We start from the raw sequence: 21,436 nt of genomic DNA on the forward strand, positions 1-21,436 counted from the left end.
AGTATGAGATCTACTACAAAACACTACTACAGTTAAGCATTGCTCCTAAATTTTTGCTCTAGAAAACATATGCTTACATTTCATTGAAAGAACGGAAATTTCTGCTAAATGTATGACTGTGGTTTGAAAACACACACACACAAAAGAATAAAGGCAAAATAAAGGAATTGAGAGAAAATAAGGAAAAAGATGAGGACCATTGATCAATAGTACAACAGTTAGTTTTACGTCAGGGCTATACTGTACCATAAGTACACTTTTATTTTTCTGTCACTCTCCTGCACAACAGGACAGTGTTTTTTCTCCAGATTGGAGAGACGCAGATTGATGGATCAACCACTCAGTGGATAAAAATCTGTCTGGATGGCCACACTCAGAGTTGTGGTCAGCAGCTCGTTGTCCACATGGAGACCAGTGATGAGTGGTGTCCCTCAGGGGTCAGTCCTGGGGCTGATACTGTTGCACACCTTTGTCAGTGGTGTGGACAGTGGGATCAAGGGCACCCTCAGCAAGTTTGCTGATGACACTGAGCTGGGTGGGGCAGTCGACACAGGAGGGAAGGGATGGCATCCCCAGGGACCTGGACTGGCTTGAGAGGCAGGACCATGCAAACCTCAGGGAGTTCAGCAAGGCTGAGTGCAAGGTCCTACACCTGCATTGCAGCAATCCCAGCCACACCCACAGGCTGGGCAGAGAAGTGATTGAGAGCAGCCCTGTGGGGAAGGACCTGGGGGTGGTGGCTGGTGAAAAACTCACCATGAGCCCACAGTGAGTGATGACAGCCCAGAAAGCCAAAGGAATCCTGGGCTGCATCCAAAGGATAGGGGGCAACAGGTCAAGGGAGGGGATTCCACCTTCTATTCTGCTCCTGTGAAACCCACCAGGAGCACTGTGTCCAGCCCTGATGTCCTTAACTTACGAGGGACATGGAACTGCTGGAGCAAGTCCAGAGGAGGCCACAAAGCTGGTAAGAGGAATGGAGCACCTCCCCTGTGAAGATGGGCTGAGAAGGTTGGGGCTGTTCAGCCTGGAGAAGAGAAGGTAGTGTGAAGACCTCATGGCAATCTGCCAGTATCTGAAGGGGAACTACAGGGACTCTTCATCAAGAACTTTTGTGGCTGGACAGGGAGTAATGGGTACAGACTTAAAGAGGGAAAATCTAGTTTTGATATTAGGAAGAAATTTTAATTTTTTTAGATTGATTAGGCACTGGAACAGGTTGCTCAGGGAGGTTGTGGATGCCCCAATCCTGAAAGTGTTCAACACCAGGCTGGATAAAGTCTTGATCAACCTGGTCTAGCGAGAGGTGTCCCTGCCCCTGGCAGGGCAGACTGAAACTAGATAATCTTTAAGGTCCCTTCCAACCATTGATATTCTGTGTTCCTATGATTCTGACATTTTATGTTCTGCGGTTTAAAGTATTTATTCTGTTCTTCCTACTTCAATCCTCCATCATAAGATTTCTCTTCAGTGACACACCATTTTCCCCTTCAGTTTCCTTCTGTTCTGTCACATACCTTTCTACTCATCTGACAAGATTCTAACAACTGCTTCATAACCCAAGTCCTTACTTGCTTTCCACCAGGATTCATATTTGGTAACTGTCCCGGGTTTTTTCCTCCCACTAATTTCTTGGCTCACTTTTCTCAGTGGTTACAGTGGCAGCTAACACTGATTCTGTGTCCTCTTCCTTACTACGCACTTACTTTTTTCCACATTCCCTCATGCTTCTTGGTTTTTAAATTCAATATGGGGTTTACAAAACCACCAACACCACATGTCTTAGCACTTTCTTAGTGTTTTCTGCTGAGAACAAGAATAATAGTTTGTTTTTACAAAATGTAACAATGATTAGTATGTTTAAAATTGACCAATAGCCTCCTTTTGACAATTGTTTCTAAATGCCCGTGTCACTTACTCTCCAAGTGCAAAAGAAGAAAAAAGGACATCAGCTCTAACATACCATGTCAGCCCTCATTTACAATTTTAGATAAATTCACCGCACACGTTTATTTGTAACTTCTGGTTATTTGAGAAATTTAATGCAATAAGCAAGTTCTGTCTGTCCTCTGCATCTGTTAGCATAAATAAAACTTTTACTCTTTACTTTTTTGTAACAGTCAAGCAGTGCATTCTGACTCTGCTATCAGCAGGGCCTTTGCTTCATAAATTTGCTGCTCATTCGCCTCTCACAGAAAGAATAGATTTTATTTTTTGTATAATTACTCCTAAGGGAAATGGTAACTGACTAATTTTTAGTTTTAGTTTTATTCAACGTGCAGAAGGATTACCAATGTCCATGATCCAGCACAGCACTGTTTGACAACTCACTGGCATGAAATCCTGTCTTGTGCAGATAAGATTAGAATAAAGATTAGAAATAAAGTGTGCAGAATTCAGTTTGATTATAATGTACAAATGAAAATGAATCTGAGCAGAAAACAGCAGTGAAAGATATAGTCAGATTATAAGTAAATTAAAGGGCCTAAACTCTCCCCATGAATTAATGGCCTTCTCTAGTCAAAGATCATAATTCAGTCAGAGGTTTATCATCCATCTTGAATATTTGCTCATCCAGATGCAATACCCTGTGAATAGTGGCCCCAGAGAAAGAGTCAAATTCAAAAGGTGATCACCAGCTGCAGTCTTTAAGGTGTTTTCTGAGACTCTCTGTAACTTAAGCTCTAGTTTTATTATGAGGCTGATTGTTACTACCCAACCCACAAATGAAAGGAAGCAGGAAAAAAAGGGGTACAAACACCCAAAATTGGAGTAATGTTACAGCCAGACATCAGCCTGGGCTTCTCTGATGCCAATTTACTACATTACCAAAAAAGCAGATCTCAGTCACAGAATGACAGAATCACTTACATTTAAAGATATCTTAATACCTTTGAGTATGCCTAACACTTCCCATGCCCCTAAGTGTCACATTTTGAAGGTATGTCAATATCTCCAGGGTTGGTGATTCAACCACATCCCTGTGCAGGCTGTTGCAATGATTGACAAACCTTTCCATTAAGAAATTGTTCCTAATATCCAGCCTAAACATCTCTAGATGCATCTTGCCTAGTGATATTGCCTAAAATTAATGAGCAAGTACCCAAATACAAAGACAGTCATCATCTGTGCCAAAGTCCTCCATTAAAAACTCTGGTTTGACTCTTTCATCACGTAAAAGTATTCTGAGCATGTGCTCCTGCACACAAGCAATGGTGAAGGCCACTCCAAGCATCAGTCAGGGAAATGGCTGGTTCAGCAATCCCAGCAGTAAGCACATGAGAAGAAAAGGCACACGCAGCCATGGTAACCCCATCAAGAAGCAGGAGAAGAGCCACTGGAGTCCACGGGGTTGCGGAGGTGCTAAAGGCAGCTCTACAGATGGCTCTTAAACTCTACTGCCCAATGAAGCCCTGACAAAGCCTAGACTTGGGTCCAAGCTTCAGTTAAGAGCTTCATAGGAGTCTTTTTCTGGTCCACTACAAATAATTCTGGTGTTAAAGTGCAAGGAAGAAGAAAAATCTGGTTCAATGAGGCCACAGCTTTTGGCCTTCTGACTTTAAACAGGAGTACAGAGCAAAAATATTGTTTTCATTAACTCCAGCAATAAGCTGGCCTTCTGGGTCCAATCTAAAGCTGCTATGAAAAGAATTAATTATTTTACCAAGCTCTCAGTTTTGAGGAATGAAGATTACATAATTCCAGCCTGGCCTCCTTAATTAATTTAATACGGGAATGTAACTTGCCCACAGTTTGTCTTCCATTGTCCAGTAATGTTACACAAACTAAAAAGTAATCATAAAAAAAAAAAAACAACTTATGTTTATTATCTAATTACCAAGAAAAACAGTGAAGTTTGGACTTTTCCTATGTTAAGCTATATTGGCCTTCAAAAGTAAATCTAGATATTTATTTAGTCTAGTGAATTGTTTGGTACTTCCTGCTGCTGGTGCCAGAAGGTGGAAGATAGGAGGGCACTGTTCTCCCCATGTGCAGAACCTGCCAGCTGCTATCCTCCAGGCTGGCAGAAGGACTCACAGAAGCTCCTGCTGCTGGCCCAGGGTGACATGAGGACACTGGCATGACTTGGTCAGCAGGACACAGCCACTCTTCCACACTGGGCAGCAGGCAAATGGGGGGACACACCAAGCACACCTGTGGAGACACCAGGACACACCATGGACACTGGCCTCCCCAGCTGCACCAAGACATACACGTAATGCCTGCTGAGATGGGGGATCTTTCCTGCCCATGGCAGGATTGAGACCAGGCTCTCCATCCAGCAGCAGCCCCAGAGACTTGAGACATCACCTCTGCAAACGGGAGGCAGGATTAAACTTAGGCATAAAGCTAAGCACACACTGTGGTGTGGATCTGATCCTGCACCTAGCAGGCACCTTTTTCCTGCTGTATGTGTGTTTGCATGAAGCTCTCTGTCACAATCTGCTCAAGAGCTGCTTGAAGGAATGTTCCAGCACCACCAACCCACCCACCAGGCAGAAAAAACAGCACGGCCTCGAGCAAACATTCCTTCCTCCAAACAAGGTTATCATGAAAATACAGACATTTCTGAGAAGCTTATTTTCTTGGTTTGCACATTTTTCAATAAAAAAACATTTCTGATCCTACACAATACACATTCCAAAAAATTTGAGGAGGGAAAAGAAGTATGGAAATAATGGCATAAAAACTTTTATGTTACTAAGCCTCCAAAGCAAATTTAAAACACATGTATTTTTTTTAAGTAATTTTTTTTTTTTCTACAAATTGGACTATATTCAAGTCATTGCTTAATTTTTGCCAAACCAGCCAAATACAGAGCTTTGATGAATGTGCAGGTGATGTCATTTCAAAAAGTCCAGGGACATTTAAAGGGGGAAAACAATTTATTATTTCACCTCTGAATGAGAACAGTCTGCTGTTTACTCAGACTCAATGCTTGAAAACAATACTACTCTGGCCTACAGAAAATGAGATAATTTTATTTATTTAAACAAAAGAACTGTTTATACCTAAACAAAGCTGTAACTGTTCTTCCTTTCCTATTGAATATAAAATACAAAAATATCCTTGTAGTAACACCCCAAAATAAACCTTCTTGAGCCATTGCAACACTGAGCTCTTTGTTGGCTTTGCAGATCATTCTTCTGTACATGACCTCCTTATTTACAGTAATGCTCCTATGCATACACAGAGAGCAGAATCTCAAAATGGAAATAGGATCAGCTGATCAAAGAACAGAGTTGTGCCCTCAGAAAAATGAGAAAGATACAAGCAAGACAAGAATTTTCCTTTCTTTCTGTTACCTAAGTGATCAACAGATCCAACTTTCCTCTTTTTAGTCAATATAAGGAAAAGCATGTGAAAAATAATCTAAGTCTTCTCTCTTCTTCCTAAAAGCCCGTAACTTGTATGAACAGTGACATGACTGCCACTGTTTTCTGCAGAGGGTAGGCAGAACTTGCTGTGGCTATCAGGAAGGATCACCCAGCCACACCATGCCTAGCCTCCAGGCATGACATCTTCCAGCTGAAGAGCAGGAGGGCAATTTACTCTGCCATGTCCTTCTGAGGTGCTCCCTTCATCAGCCACCATCTATTTTTGAAGGAGAAGTCTAAAGCTAAGAGATAGTTGGTGTTTTGGTGGTAGTTGGTAATTCAACAAAAAGAGTGTAGCCAGAAATTGACTCCTGATAATTTCTCCAAAATTGAGCAATGTCACCTGCCCACACATGCAAGTACAATGTATTCCCTCTCACTGAACTCAGAGAACTCTAGATTTAATGATCTCTATATTTTTATATTTAATATTGAAACAGACTTTTCCTGTTTCACCATGAGGTGTTGGAACTTGTCCTTTTTTCCACCATTCCTAATGTACCTCCACTCTTGTCCCCACCAGAGTTCCACCCTTGTAGATGATCTGCCAGGTTCCCCTCACACATCCTTTCAAGGCAATGGTAAACGTCGCCTGCCTGCTGTTCCCATGATTATTCTTGAAAGTCCATGATACCTTGGGGAGCATGCAGTATTCTTTGCACTTTTTTATCTTCTTAACTACTTCTAAATTCAAGTATAACCCCCATAGGTTTCTCTGTACAAAGAATGCATACATTTACTTCTTTCTGCCCATAATGTCACATTTGGCTCTTTGCAGCTTATCTGAGAATAACACCAGGAAGACATCCCAGGTCAGCAGATCTTGGTCTGTGAGATTGCTTTCAACATATTTATATCATTATGTTCCTCAATGTAATTGTGTAAGAGGCTAAGGAAGAAAAACATATGAATACCCTTACTCCAGCCTGAGCTGAGAAAATATTATAATATCAGAGTGGTACAATTCAACAGTTTTGAGTGGACTCAAGAACATACCAAATATTTGAGAAAACAGATACCAAGGGAGTACTTTAAGAATACTCTCCCACCAGCCTTTCATGAATGATTTCTTTAAACAGCCAACTGTAAACTGTAAGACTGAAAAAAAGGTCATTCAGTCTATTGCTATCAGCTGTACCTAAGTTAAATTTAAACCAAGAAGGATGTGGAGGATTCTGTAAGTTTGTGGAAAGCATTAGATATATATAGATATATATATTAGATATATTTCTGTCTGAGGCTTTCCCCCAAGATCTCATCAGCTGATGAGCCCAAAGCATGTGTATCAGTGCTTTAATAGCACATAAGTTGCTTGGTCTAACACAGTTTGACTACACTCACCTCCTGTATCTGCAGTTTACATATCAATTCACCTACACGTTCACTGACAAAAGGTCTAAAGAGTGTAAGTATTTCATCTTCATTTTGAGTGGAAGGAGGAGACCGAGGAAGCTGGTGTTGAGGAGATGGATAGAGATTTGGTTTTGTACCACAAGGGAGCTAATCAACACCTGCATAGCTCTATGTTTGCAGTTATGCATCAAGCCATTTAGAAGAAATTTAATTTTCATAGCACCCAGCACCAGAGCAGCTGGGATCTTGTTTAAAAAATAAACCACCCTAAAAGATGACATCAGGCAGCTGTTCTTGCCTCAAGAAACACTTGCTACCATCTTGTCATTTTGTCAGACAAAATGACTGAGTAAAACAAATAAAGAAAATAACCAACCTTGAACTAAACAAACAGTCTAGCATTGCACCCCAGCAGACTGTCAAGAAGAAAAACATATACAAGCAGAGCCACTTGGCTAAGAAAGTGATGTAGACAGATTTGAAGCTTTGGTCCCAAAAAACTTACCCTGTCCATGTAGTGAAGTAGCAAAGAGGGAACTTCAGAACTGTAGGCTGAAGAGAACAGGTAACAGTGCAAATATTGATTAAGTGCTACTGTAAGTTTCAGCTATAATTTAAGACTGTTATTAGAGCAACTCACCTCACTTGTAAACAAAGAAGACTTTGCCTCATATGCCTGAGAAACAGGAACTAGTAGCAACACAGAACACAGCAGATAAAAGGTTGAGATGGCTGCAGTGAAATTGCTGTTAAAAAACCCATGGTTCAGCACATGGGGTGGCACTGCAAATAAGAGGCTGAAGTGCAGTCTGAATCTTGAAGTAACACTGTGCAGAATTCAGTGGGCTTGATTGTGTAATTTATATAATATTACTATTATCATTCATTTAATTGCATGATCTTCAAACAAATAAAGTTTTTTAAATAGGTTTGCATATACTTTCTAAGTGTCTGCCTGGGTAAATCCATCACACGTTGGTCAATTGCTTTCCCAAGGATACTTCTACAAAAAAAATTTTACTCCTAAAATTCTTGCAATAAGGAGAGAAAAGGAACAAGTCAGAGTGGATTTTGCATCTGTAAGTTGGATAAATATTTATAAGCAATGTTCACCCAGCTCTGTCCAGTCACAGACTGCATTTCAGCAAAATGTTCTCCCAGTGCCAACAAGTCCTTTTTGCAGTTTTCAAAGTGCTTTTCCTGTTTATTTCACACACAGCTTCTGTCTCATACCAAATACAGCATTCTAAGTTTTATCTCTTGGACAGTCCCACTCTCTAGATCTTGTTTACATCCTAGGTGCTGTGTGACTTTGATGGAGGATTCTATTATTCTCCTACAGAAGAATCTCTGCAGACATTTGACAATTCTGACTAGGTTTTCAAAGGATCACAGAACGATTTAGGTTGGAAAACCTTTAGGTTGTAACCTTTAAGATTATGGAGTCCAGCCATAAAAATAACCCAGCGTTAAGTCCTGTGCCTTTCAAAATTTGCTGGAATCAAAGAGCCATGAACTGGATGACAGGTTCTGTTACTCTGGAGACTGGGAAAATAGCTTGGGTGAAGCCATCACCCTGTGTCCAAGGCTTGAGAAATATCTCTGGAAGGATCCCCACCCACTCTGCTCTGCCAGAAAGTGAAGTGAATGAGTCAGACACAGAAAGTTTGTCCCCTCAACGTTTGCTCTTTGGGGTAAACAGACAACCCCAACCCTTCTTTCAGTCTTTCCATGGTTCAACTGCACGTTGTACCATCCTCTTTGGGGCTGGGATTGTCATCCAGAGCTGGTGCACTCCTTCCCCATGTAGTAAGTAACACCTTCTGGAAAACCAGTCTTGATAAAAGGTAGCAATACAACTTTAATGAAAATAGGTAGAATTCACGTGTAAACATATGAATAAATTACACTTTTCCAGATCATTTGATTTTCAAAAATCATTTAAATCTTCTTTCAAAACAGGAGATAAGCTGTCTTTTAAAAGATACTTTAAAGCAAATGATGGAGAAGTTTAGGGCAACATCTGAGCTCTGTTTTGCCAGTCTGGCTACAAAGAGGTGCCGTAAAATGTGCTTAAATATAAAGTCCTGACAAAGACAGAAAACACTGGTACATACAGTGGTAGCTGCTGTGGAATGAAGATAAAAGGAATCCCTACCTTTGCACAACGGCTATGTTGCAACATTCATCAGAGTCTGAACCCAGTCAGCCTGTAGCCAAGAAAAAATGCTTTCCTGATTTGTTACTTTTGTTGTATTTATTTTCTCTACTAATTTCTCTAAAATTCTTGCTTGTAAATATTTACAAAATTAATCATACTAAACAGCAAAGGAGATTAGAGATTAGAGAAATGTTTCAGTACTGTGAATCACACAGCCTGATTCTATCATTCAATTTTACTTTAGAGGGGAGATATGCAAATACAAATGGTGAAATGTACCCAGTTTTATGAGATCTTATTTCAAATATATAGTTTAATTCCAAATTGAGTTCTAGTTATGTTTACTGTGGGAAAACTAAATTTCATAAATGTATCAGCACCTGGAGATATTTGGCGATATCTGAATAACTATGTTAAAACATTCATAAATCAAAATGTGAGAGTGTGAACAAAAAGCATACATTTGGCTTTTGTGTGGTTTTGCTACAGAGATTTATTTTGTTTGATCATTCATAACACCTGCTTCTTTTCACATAAACACATGCAAAACTTGTGTTAGCTACTAAAAAAATCCAGTACTCTTTTTTGTTTCTTAATGGTTTATCAATACTGTAGTAATAACGAAAAACATAAGAAATGAGGCTGCACTGCATTTGTAGGTAATTAGTCTGTGGTTTATTTCTGTGTAAACTGCATTTCCAATTTATTGAAAAGCAATGTGGTTTATAAACAAAAATTACTCACATTGTATTCCATCATAAAAAGACTATTGTAACACTAGAACAAAGGCATGCACACAAATTTTCTCATTAACAACACACAGATATTGAACATATACAATTCCCAGAGAGAATTGAAAGATGAGTGGAAAACAGGAAAAGTTTCTTGTGTGAAGTTTCTTCTTCTTCTTCTTTAGTAAAACTAAAGAGATTAAATATTTTACATTGAATAAATGCAATGTTCCTTGTGCTGAATCACATTAGATGTTATCGTAGATCAATCAGAACAACAATAAAAGTACAAAGACTAATGAAATTTTACTTTGTAGAACATTCAGCTCAGTGTAACAGGAATTATAAACAGTTCCCCACTCCTGGAAATAGCAAAAACCAGGGGGATGGGCACAGAACACCTGTCTGCAGAGAAGAACCAACAGCTGCTGAACAAAGAACAAAACACAAGCTGTAAAGAAAAACTGAGCTGAAACCTCTCAAGTCTGCTACAACAACCAGTCTAGACTGAAAGTCCTAACCTTTCCCAGAAATCCAGCTTGCCCACTTCTTTGTTTGTACTTCTTGAAGAAAAATGATCCCTGACTCACCTTATTCATCCTAAAAATTACTTCTTTCCTGGAGTTATAAAGCTGTTTTGGTTGACTTATTTCAAATCAAGAAAATTGTGAAGGTGAATACAATATATTCAGATTGACTTGAAAGCTTCTAAGCCTGTGCTACAAGCTGAGGTAGAATACTACTCTGACACTGTTTCTGCTTTTCCTGTTGTGTTTTTTTTTTAGACCCAGAAGAAATGATACCTCATTGCCATTCACAAGCCTGTGTTCTGATCCAATGCCATTAGCAGCTATAGTGGCCGTGTAAGCAAACCTAAAAGTGAAATAAAAATTAAATTGCAAATAAATGCTAATTCCAAGGAAGACAATCACAGAAAATGTTGTCCAACAGGACATTAGAGAAGTAATGTCAACTTCAGGACAGACTCAAATTTTCTTCCTTGCCTTCAAGCCTTCTTGGCAGAATGGGAACACTACATTTGAATCATATCAGTACTTTCTGACAGGTTTTCACTAAAAATTACTTCCTTATCTGAAACCAAATTTTAAGCAGAAGTCTAGGCACCTGAACAAATTTCTGAAATCCAACCCCTCTGTGGATGTTTTTAGCACAAATCCAGGATGCTTGGTCAGACCACAGTATACTCAAAAGTCATAGATGGTGAGGAGTGCTACTCTTTCAAGAAGTGTGCAGTTCGGCTCCTAAAGAAATTACAAACTTTCTGGAAGAGTCTAGCTGTCCCTGCAGACTGAGAGGGAAGTTGTGGTAACAAGGTTCCAGGCTTAGTCATGTCCCCATGTTATGAAAGTCTACATCTTTGTCCTCAGCAACATGGGAGTAGTCACATATTTACTGTATTTCACTGGATTTTTGGGAGGGAATTAGTTTAGGTCACTTTTCAGAACAGACAGTATTTATTAAGTCTGCTCCCACCAGCAGGTATTAATTACTATTTTATTTTGTAAATAATTTGTAGAGTTCTCTTTCAGCTGCACTTACGGTTTTCCAAAGAAAGGAGCCTGTTAGTAGCTTCAGAAATGTCTCACTAAGCCTCCAGTTATTTGTGTCTGTCAAGTTCTCCAAGCTGGAAATGGAAGAGTTGCGTTAAATACCCCTATTAACTTTCCAACATGTGACTCAAAGCAATTTCTCTGTCTTTGATTAGCTAGAAGTACATCTGCAAAGTTGAGTTTACAATACACCACATAATCTCAAATGCAGATCTTCTTCTGCCATCTGGACCATACGTGTTAGTGTCAACAACAGCAATAAACAATGCAAGACACAGCTCACATAAACATTTCAGAATTCATAAGCTTAATCATTGTTCAGAAGTTGGACCAAGCTATGACTAACCTCTTCAGCAGTATAAGCCCTCGGCTTACTGACTTTGAAATATAGCCAGAAGAAAGCATATCCAAAACCTGAACCTAGAGATAAAAGGGAATTTATGTGGCATAACAATGATATGAACAGCTATAAACAACTTTTAAAGTTGGTCAACTATGAAACTGAAGTTGTGTTGAATTGGAAGCCTTGCTGAGTGGCAGTCTCTGCTAGCACTGCAAACGCTGTTGCTCTTGCAGGATAAGACTATTTTAATTTCTTTCACTATCTAGTTATTTTCCAGACCATTGATGTCTGCTGGACTGTCTGTGCTGCTGCCCCTCTAACCTCTGGCATTCCAAAAGGATTCTGGCAACAGCATCTGTGGGTAAAATTGATTAAAAAGTTGAACTTGGGGGAAAAATATCTCAAGAAATAATCAGTGGAAAACATTTCAGAAAGCAGAGCCTAGAAAATGTCTGTAAACCTGGTCTGAACAAACAAATGCAAGGTGTTCACATGCAAGTGCCCATGTGACTGATGACACGTGGGTCACAGCCAAAGTACTAACAGCTCCTGAGGCCAGGGACATTCTCAACCACCTCCCTCCATTCTGTGATTTCCAATCGTGAAAACTTGACTGCCTTTAAAAGGGAAGAACCACAGCATATTCTCCAGTCTGACAGCAGTCTAGACATGCCCTTCAGCTATATTTAGATTTTTGGTCAAAGACAGAAAGAGGGTTTTCCAGCATTTCAGATAATAAACTGAACTAACAAAATTTGTTTTCTCTTCATTTCCCTAAATAGACATTAGGTGAGAGATAAACAAATTCTAGTATTTCCAGTCCAGTCTATATGAGATTGAAAAGTTTCTTGTATAATATTTTAGACAAAACCCATGCCAAGCAGGAATTTCTTTAGCTCATTCCTCAGTCAGAAGTGTGACAGCAAAGATCTGTACCCTATTAGCACCATACATGACACTGCATGTACTTGAAAAAATCATCTACCAAAAATAGCTGTTAGTATTCAGAGAGAAAGGGATAAATCCACTCATACTAAAGACAGAAAGAAAATCTATCTTTTTAGACTACTGGATATTAGCAAACTTTCCTGTTTCCTCCTTTGGGAGTTACATAAAGATCATTGACTTAAGGAAGCTAAGAATTATTGCTGAAGAAAATTCTGCCTGGTTTTCCTTAAGAAAGTAGCAAGTATGAATTATATAACTCCCAGAAGAATATCTGTTTATAATCTGTGGTCTGAGTCCTAAAATTCAGCCCTATACAACCTTGTTAGTACAAACAAGTAGAGATAATTATCAATTTATTTTTTTTTATCTGATCTCTAAACCAGTGAAGGTCAAACTGCCCTCCAAAGTCTTTCAGACAGTCTGCTACTTTGCACCAATATCTGGATATTGGTACATAAGCACAGTTTCCAGAGGCATTTGGTTAATGCACTGTTATGGGACACACTAAATAGAAAAGACAACAAACAAGAGGTAAATTAGATGTCGTATGTTAACATAGATTTCAGTGACCATGTTGTGACAGCTAAAAGAAAGTTGCTGTGCATTGATATTATATTTAAGATATTCCTTCTACAGCCTGTTCTTCCCAATACTCTTGTTATGACTCTGTCTAAACCTCCAGGTAGACTCAGGGTCAACAAAGATTTATTAGCATAAGGACCTAATTAGTAATCTAAATAAACTGGCAGAAGCTACAAAGTGCTTTTAGGGGCTGAAGTCAGAAAGGAACATTGCAGGGCTTCATCCAGCCCAAGATAAGTGATACAGCATAACTGGAGCTGAACTCATAGGTAGTTCTAGTTATAAAGCTACTGCTTAAAACAGAAAATATATTGAGAATACTGTAAGTTTGTTAAATTAACTGATACTGAATTGCCAGTTGTCCAACTGATGCTTGTGTGTGTTTGCTGAAAAAGCGTGACTGTTGTCCATTCTGTCATGTCCTCATGCAGAGTCCAGAGCAACTCCTGTTTTGTGGATTTCTGAAACATCCACAACTTACTATTGTTAATAGGAAAGTTTCCAAAAGCAAAAGTCCTTGAAATATTTTAATACCTTCTCAGAGAAAGAAGCCCAAGGAAGCTGGAATGCTCAAATGCAGTAAAATGCCTTTGACCATATCTGCTGCAAAACACAGACATGACAGTGAAAGACACCAACCAGGAAAAAACCCAGCCATTGCACTCAACCTTTTTGAGTGCCTTACCTATCTGATTCATTAAAAACTCAAATATCTTTTTTTTTTTTTTCTAATTAAAAAGAAGACATTTTGTTTGATCTTAAAACAGCTGCATCAATTAAATTCAACAGAGACATTTTCTTAGATATGTCTGTCTAGGATTTAGTGTCCTTTTCTTTCTTCACCAAAAATTGCAAGCCTCCAGAATCTGGATGTCTGAGAGAATCAGATGGTTATGATAAAGGTAAAAAATTTAAATAATTTCTCCAAAACTGCTGTCTATTCTGAGATTAAAGCCAAGAATCAATAACCTGTGAAGTCAACCATAAAAACCAATCATCATTAATCAACACAAAATCATTGTCCACATGTTTTGTGGAGTAAGATGGCTCATCACAACTATTTTATCATGTGCCTGTAATCCAAACCGATAGCTGGCATGTTTCTATGACAGGCAACGGAGATTACAGAGACTGATTGCTCTAAACAATACATGCTAATGGAACGGTTTGCTAATTTTTCCAAAGCAGGCTGATTTACAGCAGCTGATCCAAAATATAAAATTTGGGGGAATTTTTCCTGATGTTTTTTATAGAAAAGATGTTGTAGAATATGCTCAGCGTTTTAGGTGTACACCCAAGAAGGAATATGTAAATAAAATATTTCAGACTGGTGTAAATTCATGGATTTGAATGGAATGATTCTATATACACACTAGACTTAAGTGGAATTAATATTTATTTACATGTACCACTTTGTATCTTTGGAACAAAGATACAAACTCCTGCATGTGATCTAAACATATTTGTCTCAAAAGCACCACACAATTTCTCTAATTACAAACATCTATTTTAATTTCTATTACCATAACACTTAGGGTCTCCAGACGTGGTCCAAAACCCTGTTATGTTGGGAAGAGTATTGTCCTCTAACAAGAAAATAATCCCTGTCCCTGCATTGTGAGGCTAGAGAAGAAAAGGAAAGAATGCTAAAGACATACAAATGTCAAGGTTTCCAATCGTTTCTGTATATCAGCAGTCCAGCCATTCAGAGAGCTGCTCCAGTCCTTGTTCAGCTGCTTTGCCCATCCATGGTATCACAACAAAGCAGAATTTTAAGGTGTATGTACACACTACATAAACAGAAAAAATATGGAGGTTAAGACAACAGCTATTTGCCCTTACTGAATTACCTACATTTGCATTTTATTACTTGAAAAATATTATATCAAAAAAGTACCCGTGGTAAATAATGCCATTCAAAGGAATGCAATATGTATGGGTGATGATAAAGTGTGGTTTAAATTCAGTAATTTAGTATCATGAACAAAAAAAACTGAACTAAATTTTTATACCATTAACCCACAAAAATTTCAATACAAAGATTGTATTTTTAAGGAATTCTTGTGAAATTACAGGACAAATGTGACCAAATAAAAAGATTATAATAAAGAAACAAATACTGCCTCAAATTTTTTTTAAAGGGAATTTTGGAAAATTTTAGGACCTTAAAAATATCTGGAAACAAATAGTTAATTTAAAATAATTTCTGACTAATTTTCTAAGGCTATAAAGTGTTTTAGTTTTTCTACAAATACAATATTCCATGCAGATGACATGACTAATGCTGATAGCATGTATATTAATTTCAATGTGCGTTATTTTCCAATCACAAGGGTTCAGCAGTGAATGGAGTTAAAACAGCAATCCAGAATTATTGATTTGTTGACCTATTTAAATCCTAAGCAGTTCTGACATCTCTAGAGCTAATTACAGACTTGTCTTGGCAATCTGTTCTCGGTTACAACTACCCATCACCAGATTGTCTGTGTGCTGCAGGCTCTATGTAACTTCTTTGGCCAAATATTTTCTTGAAGAGGGTTTACAATTTTGACAAGTACTTGAAAATATTTATGCAAGAAAGCTACTGCTCATTCTTCCCAAATCATTCATTATTGTCATTGTCAGATCCCCAAATAAAGAGTAAAATCGTTGCTAACATTTAGATTAAAAAAAAAAAATCAAACCCAACAGATCAAAGCAACTAAGTCACACAGATCTGGTATGAAAGTCTATGATGCATGTTTATTACTGACTGCAGTTATTAAACATTTATCCCTTATAACCCAGTAGCTGACATAGGGAATGGGATTTCAATCCACAAGTTGGAACCACAACAGCTCATAAGGATAGGCCATTTGTGAACACTCTGATTTTTAAAAAAAAAATTAATTTGCAATTAGTTTTATGCTACCTACTGTAGTTTGACTCCTTTGTTACATATTTTCCTTGCTGAGTTCCTTTCTTTGCAGAAGCAAAGCAGATGGCTGCAACCATAACCTGTCACCACAGCTACTTGTTTCATGAACAACTTTTACAACTTGCTCAGACTGGTTCTGGATAAAATATTAAAAATATCTGTCTGGGCCTAATGTGTCTTTGGCCGAGAATATTTGCAAAAGTTATGTTTTGCATTAATTTTATTAATTTTCAGATAGGACAATAGGTGTTAAATACCAAAGTATTAAAAAAACACTAAATTTCCATTAAAATTATTCAAAGTAACGTAAATTATTTCCCAGTCCCCAGGGCTCAATAGTTAGGAGAGCATTTGCAGATGGCTCATCTGTATAAATGCACAGACAACTTATATCATGATCTGATGTTAAAAAATCAGAGTAGAACTAAGGGTCAGCCAATAAACGGAACTCCCATTAATTTTCAATCAGTTTAACTTCCATGGCAAATTGACACTGTAAACTCAGCATGACTGGCAAGCTAACAAGTGAAGTGTAGGCTTCAGCAAAGAAAGGGCAGAAGGAAGTCTGCCAACACAGCGTCTGGCACAAAGATCTTTCACCTGACTCAAAACTATGTCCTTCATACTGATGGGGGTACATTCACCAGGGATTTGAGGGGACATGGAGGCATGAAGGGGACATGACAGAGATACAGCCTTCTTATGTCCCACTCAACCCTCCATATTCTTCCCATATGTCTCCATATATTTTCTCTGTCCCCTCAGATCCCCTCCACACATCCCCCATGTCCCACTCACTCTCCATGTCCTCAGACCCATCACACCCACATCTCCTCACATCCCTAACCCTCCACGCAGCCATTTCCCTCCTGTGTCCCCAGTGCCACACCTGTACCACCCCTCATCACAATGCCTGCTATGTGTCCCCCACATGTTCCCTTTACTTCCCCATGTGTTTCCAGTGCCACTGCTCTCCTTGTTCCTTCATGCCCCTGCTACACATACCCTCACACCCCCGTGTCCCCTCATGTCCCTTCACATTTCTGTCATATGTGCCCCCCATGTCTTCTTCATCCCCATATCCCATGTCTCATCACATTCTAACGTGTCCTCCCACAATGCCTTCATGACCCCACTGTGTCCCCCCATTCTGTCTGTGTCCTTGCTCATAGAGCACGGGGTGGTGCTTCCCTTCACTGCTGCCAGCCCCACCGCCTGCCCTCTCCTGTGCACTGCTCTGTCTCTCCCAAAGCCCTAGGGATTTCTCCAGCGTGCTGCTACCCAGGCAGCCAGCAGGTTGCCTACTGTTGCAAAGGGTAAGGACTCTGCCTGCCCAGGTATGACTGGCAATGCACGACTTTGCATTACACTCCTGGTACACCTATGCTTTTCCACAAGTGTAAGACAAAAGGCTTGTATGGTTCTGTCGTTAAAGTCTTGCAAGATTTCCTTATCTCCTTTGCCCTTCATAGCATGGAAGCATAGGGCTCCTACCATCTAGTCTCCTAAATATGTTTAAGTCTGCTACTCGCTTTCCTTGATTTCCAGTTGTTCATGGTTGCTACAGCCAACACTGACGATTGTCATATTCCCAACCACATCCCTATTATTAAACAGGTGATCCAACTGCGCCTCACCTTTGGTTGGTCAATCCATTATCTTTACCAGGATGTTACCATTTACACCCTCCAGCAGTCTTCTCAACTGATTGCAACTTGCCATGTTGCTCTTTCAGCAGACGTTAGAGAAGTTAAATTCTCCCCAGAAGGTTAGGTTTTTGATGCAGAGACTTCCTCCAGTTCTTTAAAGAAGATTTTGTTGACTTGGATCTTGCTTGGGTGGAAAGACAAAATGCAACAAAATATTCTAAAATTACAGAAATATTTTGATCAATAACAGAATTTTTTTTCTGGCTGACTTTTTATGCTTTCTAGATTTCACCCTTTTATCTCAATTCAGAGCAAAAAGTTTATTTTAAAATCTTGACTTACATCCTAGAACAAAATAAAGCAAAACAAAGAAACCCCCTTAATTAAATAAATATAAGCACAAAAGCCAATCTACTTTGTTTTCTCAACACATTCTGAAAAGCAGACTCCAGAACAGTTCCCTGAAGAGAACTGAAATAAGCCATGGAAAGAGCCAGAGAAGAAAAAACTGGAGCTATGTCTTGAGGAAACATTTCCTCAGGGTTAATTACCTTTTCTACATCACACTGCTCTTCACTACATAAATAATAAATTGACAATTTTTCTAACCTCAGCTGTTGTTTTTTCCTTTCTAAAGGCCAATGAAACATTAGGAAAGGTATCCTACATGCTTTCTTCAACAGGATTGCTGTTTGCCAGTCATTATGAAGGGGAAAATAAATAGCCTAAAAGAGGACTATGAGAGGACTAGCAAGAGAAATCTGGCCAAAAGAAAGGAAACAACCAAACAAGCCAGGTCTGTTCTGCTTATTGGACCCTGTTCTGCAGCTGGCAAAACATTAGAAAATAAAATTATTTCCTGATATTTTAATTTCCCACTGGAGTATACTATTGTAAACTTTTCTTTTGGGTAAGATATGTTTTGTAGATTTATTTTCTTTGTATAGCCAAGTTTAAAAAACTTAAGAAAAAGCCCTGACACATGCTGATTGGTAAAGCTGCCCTTTCTTCATGTTCAGATGACCTGGTAAGTCTTGTCATCACTAGAGGAAAGAAACCATCCCTGCATAGAAAGACATATTTTCTGGATACTTTACCATCAGCCCTCATACTGAACTTTGGAAAGCCAAATCAACTGTCACATACTGATAGGAACATTGATATGAATTGAAATGAAGTCTGTTTGAATAATACAAGACAGATGTTTGCTCATTGCTACCCAACTAATCCCAACCATCACAACAGCATGTGGCAAACACCTGCTAAGGCCTGCCTTGTCTTGGATGTGCTCTTAGTCACTAAAGGAAATTTCTTGCAGCATCCTGTGGTAAACTAAAAAGCAGAAAGACCTTCAAATGACAAGATATTTGTCTCAAATTACACAGAGAACTTGTCTTTTCCAGTCACAAGGTCCCTGTTTATTTTGTTGGGTTTTTTTAAATACCACTGAATAACGAAGCAGTATTAAACACTTTCCAAAAACAAGCTTCCTTCATACAAGAAAGCTCTGAACATGACATGAGAGTGCCAAGGAATTAAGTCTTACCCATTTACAGGGTAAGACCTCAACCACAGTACAGCCCAGCAGCAGAATAGTAAAGAAGGATAGAGCTTTGAATCCAGCAGAAGTGATAACAACCTCCCTCCCTCTCACTCCCTCCATTTCGACAACAGCACTTCAGTCCGTTCTTCCCATTGTCCTTTCCAACACTTCTGTAAACACAGGCAAAAGCAATTGTTCTGAATTTATGCATCACAGACTCATTTGCCCACTGTGGACAGTTGAGCAGCCACTATTTTCATCAAAATAAGGGAGGATTAAGAGCATTTTTGGATCAACAGCACAATACCCAAAATGGAAACAATCCCATCCCCAACTAGCACATTTTGTGCAATAGACTAACTGCAATTACAGATGCCTTGAAAGTATAGGAAAAAAATAATAGAACAAGATAGAGTGTGTGAGAGAAAACACCAGACTGTTCCACTGATATGGAATGGGAATTACCTCTGCTAAGAGACCTGTGATGTCTATACAAGACTTTCCAAGGACTGACTAATAATGCCTCCTAAATGTTCATCCATTTCACTGGCATATCCTCCAAATTTTGTATTCAAACTTTTTAATGGCATCACTCTTCATGTACTCCAGTTGGTCTTGTGATCATATAATTTCCTGCATTTTCCTTTCTAATCCCACACAAGAAGAAACAAAAGCATGTGGGAGGACATTTGTAAAGAGAACGCAGAAATGAATGTCTTGCAACTAGTAATGCAAACACTGGGGAGCTTCATTTTCATACAAAGCATGGTTTTTAGTTTAATTCAACTACATGTGCTTCAGAGAAGTTTTTTCCTGATTTAAATTCACAGGAGTGGAGAATCGCTTACTGATTATCCTGTTGATCTCCAAATAGCTCTTTATGTAGTCGATTTACTGAAGTGTAACTTGAAGCACAAATTAAACTAATATATCCAAACAAGGGACACACTTTCAAACATGTAGCAAGCCATGTGAGACAAAGATTTCATAAAACTATATAGTTTTTTGTTCAGGATAACACAAACAAGATAAATTGCTCTTCACATTCAGATATTTTTCAAGTTCTATGCTGGGATAATCACTTTTCTCTACATATTACCCTAATTAAAGAACTTGACCATTCTTTAAAATACATTCATCAAAGGCTTTCAATGCAGAGAAGTAGAATTATTCCACTTATACAGATGGGAACCTAGGTAGACAAACTAGGAAAAACATGGACCATGACTTTCCTATGGATTTGGATGAGTAAAGCTTTTCACACATTCTCATGGAGAAGCTGTTTATTCATGGCTTGGATGGGTGTGCTCTGCTGGGTAAAAAGCTGGCTGTGCACAGAGAGTGGCAGTGAACAGTTATACCCAGCTGGTGGTGGTCACTGGTGGTGTTCATCATGGCTCGGTATTGCAGCCAGTCCTGCTTTTTTTTATCAGTCATCCAGATGAGGGAATCAAGTATACTCGCAGCCAATTTGCAGATGACAGTACATTGGGTGTGAGTGCTGATGTGCTGGAGGGCAGAAAGGCTCTGCAGAGGAATCAGGACAGGCTGGATCATGGGCTGAGACCAGTGTTGTGAGGTTCAACAAGGCCCAGTGCTGGGTCCTGTCCTGTGGTCACAACAACCCCAGGCAGTGCCACAGGCTGGGGCGGAGTGGCTGGAAAGTGACCAGTGAAAAAGGACCAGGGAGTTCTTGGCAACAGCAACAGAGCTTGAGCCAGTGTGTGCCCAGGTGGCCAAGAAGGGCAGATGTCATTTCTCATTATAATGTGTTCAAAATACTGAATGCACATAATCCCAGTCCAACTGCACCCAGTGATGCTTGAGGAACCTAGAGGCTGGGGTGTGGTCCTCACATTTCCACAAAGCTATCCATCAGACCGACCATGTTCAGGTGCTAGAGAATGGGGACAAGCTTCTCTGTCAAACACAGATAAAAGCCTTTTTGGTTTTTAAGGAAAAGAAAGCAGAGGAAGACTCCATAGCTAAAGATACTATGATACTAAAGATACTTCCTATAAAGTCGAAAAAGAGAAAAGAGAATGAGCTGGTAAACAATTTGGCAAAGAATTAAAAGAAATCTGGCTGTGATGTTTTCAGAAGGATGAGTGAAAATTGTTAGATCTGAGCAACAGAAATATTTATAAGGAGAGTAGTTAGCTGTTTTGCAGCAAGAGACATGTTGAAAAGGAGTAGGATGTTGACTATGATGTCTAAGTGTCATCATTAGGTGAGAATATTGAGTACTAAAGCCATAACT

General features: G+C 39.1%; 1 long non-coding RNA gene across 1 annotated transcript; it reads right to left on the reverse strand.

The window, feature by feature from the left end:
* Positions 1 to 9,550: 9,550 nt before the first annotated feature.
* LOC147648536 (uncharacterized) lies at positions 9,551 to 11,268 on the reverse strand. The gene is made up of 2 exons (XR_015280609.1): positions 11,184 to 11,268; positions 9,551 to 10,496 (listed from the first exon to the last, which is right to left on the reverse strand). It is a non-coding gene; the product is annotated as an uncharacterized LOC147648536 (long non-coding RNA).
* Between the last annotated feature and the right edge of the window lie 10,168 nt (positions 11,269 to 21,436).

This window comes from Cyanistes caeruleus, chromosome Z, assembly GCF_971803275.1.
Source record: "Cyanistes caeruleus chromosome Z, bCyaCae1.hap1.1, whole genome shotgun sequence".
Classification (NCBI taxonomy): Eukaryota; Metazoa; Chordata; class Aves; order Passeriformes; family Paridae; genus Cyanistes; species Cyanistes caeruleus.